We start from the raw sequence: 5,670 nt of genomic DNA, 5'->3' as shown, positions 1-5,670 counted from the left end.
TATCTGTCTTCTACATGAGAATACAAGCTCCTTAAGGGTAGAAACTGTTTTGTTCACTGCTGTATTCTCACTTCCAAAAACAGTGCCTAACACAAAGTAAAGGCTTGATGATTGTTTGTTGAATGAATACACAAAAATTTGCTAGCCTTCATATTCCTTTTTCTGTGGTGTCTGAGATGTGGGCAGCTAAAATTCACAAGTGGTTGAACACAGTCTCCGGTGTCAAATCTGTACAGACCCGGTCCAGCTCCCCCACATGCCCAGATGCAGAGTGGGCATTCCTTATGTCTTCTGCTGTGCCTTATGCGGATGGCCTTCTTTCCTGGCATCTTCTTCCGAGGGGCCTCCTGGATGGCCAAGTCACTCTCCACTCCCTGCAAGCTGTCCTTTCCTCTCCACCCCATAAAAACAAAACTATCCTTAATGCTACCTCTGTAGGGTCTTCTCCCTGGTAGATGATACCTAATTACTCTTGAAAACTAACATGCTCTTCAGATTTGCCCAATGTCCCTCACAATTCTAAAATTCTCCCAAGTGATGTCGTGTGAGGTGATTATTTCATGATTTGCTGTATGTGTGATGATATCTGTATATGGAAAATGTGCTAATATTTGCCCTCCACCAGGGGAGGGATGCCCTCATCCAGAGGAGAGGCATTCATGATAGAGCTCAGACGTGAAAGCTGACCTTGTAGGAAAAACCACGTGGGCTGATGGAAGCCTTGAGAAATCCTGTTACCATCACAGGGTTTGCTTTGCCAGAAGTAGGGCGACTGCTCTTTGCTTCATCCTATCAGCTTCTCTTGACTTCAGTAGAGGCACAGGTGTCATTCCTGACAGGGTAGGTTTGGAATTTAACTTCCCTCTCTCCAATGAAAAGGAGCAGAGTCTCTTGGAGAGAAAGCATGAGTGAGGAGAAAAAGGAGAAAGAGTGAAGAACAGAAGGCAAGAAATCAGTGTGGTGTGCAGCAAGAAAATACAGGTGGAAGGGATGTGGAAGAGCAAAAGGAAGTGCTAGTAGCAAACAGGAAAGAGGAGGAGGCAGGAGGACGGAGTGGAGAGCAGAGGACCGAGTGCAGAAGGTGGTGAAATGCAGCGAAGTCCACCAGACAGCTGAGATAGTCCAGTGGGGCTAGACTGAGCTAAGACAGAGAGACAGGACACAAGTGGCTTAAGACATTAAGTAGCCATTGCCTGTTAGTTATCTAGGGAAAGACTGCTGGTCTAAATACAATGCATATTGTGCATTTATAATTCTGGGGGATTAAGTTATTATGATCTATCAACATGTTTCGTTGAATCATATCAAGTTATAATTTTATCATCCCACACAATGGATTATTTTCCATGTATCTGTATAGAAGACACCTTATTCAAGGGGGTAGAAGTGACACAGCTTCACTTCAGATCTATTATAATACGTACAGGAATTAACCTTACATTGTTGGAATCTTCCAACAATGGCAGTGCCTTGCTGTACTAAACACTGTTCTTGACAATACAAGTATTGCTGTTATCTATTTACAGAAAATGAAGCTGTTAATTCTTGGGAAATAAGATAGGATTTCAATGCCGTGGCCTAATTAGCTGAAAGGAAGGACGTGGTCCAGGTAGTGTATGAGAAAGCCTGTTGACGCACGCACGCTCCTCTCTCTCCGTTCCCACGACCCCATCCTGGCTGCGGCCATCGTCTCTCACTGGGAATATTACCCAAGCCTCTTAGTCCTTTCTCCACTTCCACATCTTCTCTTTCTAATTCTCGGTTACACATCCAAAGTGAACTTTTAAAAATGTCGCCCCTCAGCCTGGATTTCAATTTTTCATTGGCGTCTCACTCTGCACCATGGGTAAACCTAAGTTCCAATAAGGAATGATCTCATTGTGGTGTATCTCATCTTCAGATTCAGCTGTGCCATACTTTTTCCTGACCCAGGGCCTTCATGCATGTTCTGTCCTAAGATCAGAACACTCTTCCCCATTCTTCATCTGGCTAAAATACTCGTCAGGTATTGATAGTGTCAGGATAGATAGTGTTTTCCTCAGAGACTTGCCTGACCCCCAGCCTAGACCATGCCATTTTGTTACACGTGCTCCATGCATGTTTTACTTCTATGCATCAGGTCACATCATTATTCCTTAATACTTATTTATGTACTTATCGGTTTGCTGTCTGGGACCTCCAGTTGGTTATAAGTCTTATGGAAATGGAGGCCAGATCTACCTTGCTCATTACTCATTTCCCAGGACCTGCCATGATTCCTACTACAGGACAAGAACTCAGTATATTGGGTAAAGGAGTTATTGAGATTTCAATTTCCAACATTCTAGACTTGTTTGTAATCTCAAGGATTTCAAACAATTGCAAAACAATGCTATGTATTCGTTTGCAGACAGGGAAGACAGAATCCCTCCTGCTCCCCCTGGGTAGAATCCCTCTGACTGGGCTCCAGATTGCATCAGGACGGTAGGGATGGAGAGCCAGCTCATGAGCCTTTCATGACAGAACAGCGCCTACCATTGTCCCCCATGAAAGCAACGTGTTACTCAGTATTCAAACCTTTGCAGCAGCTGTAAGCAAAGGATTTTCAGGCCTTTTTAGTTAAGAAGGAACGTTCTGAAAGGCAGAATGTAGTCACAGTAAAGAGGAGCATTACTAGCACCTTCTATTAAGTAAAAGGAGACAATTAAAATCTTTTGTTCTTGGGGTGCCTGGGTGGCTCAGTGGGTTAAAGCCTCTGCCTTCAGCTCAGGTCATGGTCCCAGGGTCCTGGGATCGAGCCCCACATCAGGCTCTCTGCTCAGCAGGGAGCCTGCTTCCTTCTCTCTCTGCCTGCCTCTCTGCCTACTTGTGATCTGTCTGTCCAATAAATAAATAACATCTTAATAAAATAAATAAAATCTTTTGTTCTCTACTTCCTTCCCAGCAAGTCTCACATCCCCCCTTCCTGCTATGCAATCATCATCTTCTTCAGATTAGTCATCAGTTCCCCAGCTTCATTCTGAAACAATGGTGTCCAAAATCCACACTTCTGAGCATGATGGCTGGTTCCAAACACCCCAGGATGACTGCTTCCGGAACTTTTGGCCAAATGTTGCCAGTTAGGTTGGAGGGGTCTCTGGGAGGGCCAGAAGCAATCTAATGCATCTTCTGGTCGTCTTCCCATAGTCCCAAATAAGATGACCTATTACGCATGCTTATTCCTTTCCGGTGGGGAGAGGGACTAGGGAAGACAGTGCACTGTTAACTGTAACATAAATGACCAGAGAGAAATTCTAGGTTTTGGTGATTCTCTTCTGCCAGCCAAACTTGCTTATAGCTTTTGGAATTCATGCCCACTGATGGCATGAAGAGAGTCTCTCATCACAGAAGAACACCATATGCAATTATCTTTCCAATGGCCAGATCAGCCCATGTCAATGCCACGTTTAATATTTAAGCATACTCTACTCTCATTTGTATCCACTTACTCGGTGGACATCTGCAGACCCAATATGAATAAAAATGGAACTTGTGGGGCAAGAAAAATACATTGAGAATCACTGGGTTGGACAAACCTAGTGGGAAGGTTGAGTCTATTCAAACACCTGTCTCCTACCCTCTAACCATCTGTGCAATCACTTCACACTTCAGCCTCACCACTCACCCCTACAATTACCCTGTCAAGAGGAAAGTGCAGATCAGGTGGATTTAATGTGGGTTTAATATGGCCCATCGAGTTTAATGTTGATTTCCTTTAAGTAACTGTTTCTGTTCTTGCTATAAATCTATGTGTATGTGTGTACGCTTAATTTGGATAATGAGTCCATCTAGGGCAAGGGGTAGTTTATACGTTTTGTAGGCACTAGATCAAATAAGCAGATGCGCAAAGCTGTAAGTGAAAACAGCAGAATCACGTACAATTCATGGGTTACTGTAAATTTAAAAGAGAAGATTAATACTTTAATGGATTCTTAAAAATTCTTGCCCTCAAATTCTCAATATGAACATAACAATGTTCTATATAAATAGCTATAAAGAAAAGGGAAGATAATATGTAATCTAGACCTACTATGTTATTGGGTGTGATGCTAGTGAGTTTACAGTTGTTTTCTCATCTAATAAAATAACTCTTCAAGGTGAATATTAAAACAAGGGACATGGGGCTCAGTGAGTTTAAGTATCATGATATACAAGCCAAAGTCTATTCATTTCAAAAGCATGTTTTCTTTCCCATAAGTGGTCATACCATGATGTACTGGGGACAGTACATCAGTCTGAATGAGTTAATCTTCTTAGAGTCTCTCCTAATCAGGTATGACTTATTATGCTATTTCTCCTGCAGAAGACAAAAAAAAATAATCAGGAATAAATGAAAATCATAAGGAATTATCCCCTGAATTTCTTAGATACGACTTCATTAGAGCTCAAAGCAACTGGATAATCTTAACTGCTCTATTTCCACCCATTCATTCTTCATGCAAAACACATTCTTTTGATTGCCAACTATGTGCCAGGCCCTCGAAAAGACAGTTTGGGTAGAACGATAAGCAAGATGGAAATGCTGTTAACACCGAGTTCAGCGTATTACAGAGCACAGCGAAGGGCAGAGTGGCCTCTGCGGATTCGGGGATGGTGTACAGCTTGATGCAGGCCACCGTCGAATGCAAGAAACAGAGTACAAACAGATGCTGCTTCTTTGTAATAATTTATGAAGCTTAAGGAATCAGGATCAGTCATGCTTTATATTTAGTCAGACTTAAAATATTTATTTCATCAGATATACTTCAATCACCTTTTTTCATAAATATGAGACAAGTTGTTAAAGGAGAATTTTGTGGTTGGTTTTTTGAATTTGTCAACATGTTCACACCACTAAGTACCTTTTACATTTGGCAGGTGTGTAGAGGAAAAGCCTAATCGACCTTCCATTACAATGCACAGCCTTGGTACTGAACCAAAAAATCACTATGTAAGTAGTGAAGTATTCAGAATCATTCAGCAGTATGCACAAGTTGAAAGTCCTGCCCCAAAGAAAGTTTACCCCCTTCTCTGGTTCCTGAGTCAAGAACAGTGAGTGGCATCCACTCATTCGTCATCTTTATACTTTGTAAAGTCAATTTAAAAAAATCCATAAGCGATACACTGATTGTGTCACATCAATTACTTTGCTGTTTAGATGAAATGAGCTCTGTGTTGCTCTCAAATTAGACACTCATCATGCATAATTAGCCCTTTACATAGAACAGCTGCTGGCTTTTACAATGCTTTCAACCCAGTGCTGCGTGCACCCATTGTTGGTGTTTACTGTGAGCATTATTTAATCAAATCTGTGATATATGCACATTTGATGTAATGATAAGATATAGAAAAGAACTGCCTAGAGGAAAGCATGGGATGTTTATCCTCACCTAGAAAAGTTAACCCTGAAGTAATTGTATTAAAAGATACAAACCATTATATTGGAAAATCATTTTAATTTTTTGAAAATTAAAAATTATTTTCTTGTTAAATATTATTCTGTGACTGTTTAAAAGAAAGGAAATGGTGCATTTTGCAGCAGTATGTTCAAAGGACCGAAAAGCGACTCAATCATCAGGTTGGGTCTCACAAATAAACTGGGAATCAGAAAATCTTTGACCTAAATCTGAAACTTTACAATACACTTAACTCCCTACTTTCACCACCTGCAAA

The 5,670-nt window shown here is 41.3% G+C and overlaps 1 pseudogene; it reads left to right on the top strand.

Annotated features, from left to right (window-relative positions):
- Positions 1-712: 712 nt before the first annotated feature.
- Positions 713-2,467, top strand: LOC131826418 (uncharacterized; annotated as a pseudogene).
- Positions 2,468-5,670: the final 3,203 nt, after the last annotated feature.

Source organism: Mustela lutreola, chromosome 1 (assembly GCF_030435805.1).
Source record: "Mustela lutreola isolate mMusLut2 chromosome 1, mMusLut2.pri, whole genome shotgun sequence".
NCBI lineage: Eukaryota > Metazoa > Chordata > Mammalia > Carnivora > Mustelidae > Mustela > Mustela lutreola.
Note: the sequence above shows the minus strand (reverse complement) of the source record. Positions and strands in the feature narration are given on the sequence as shown.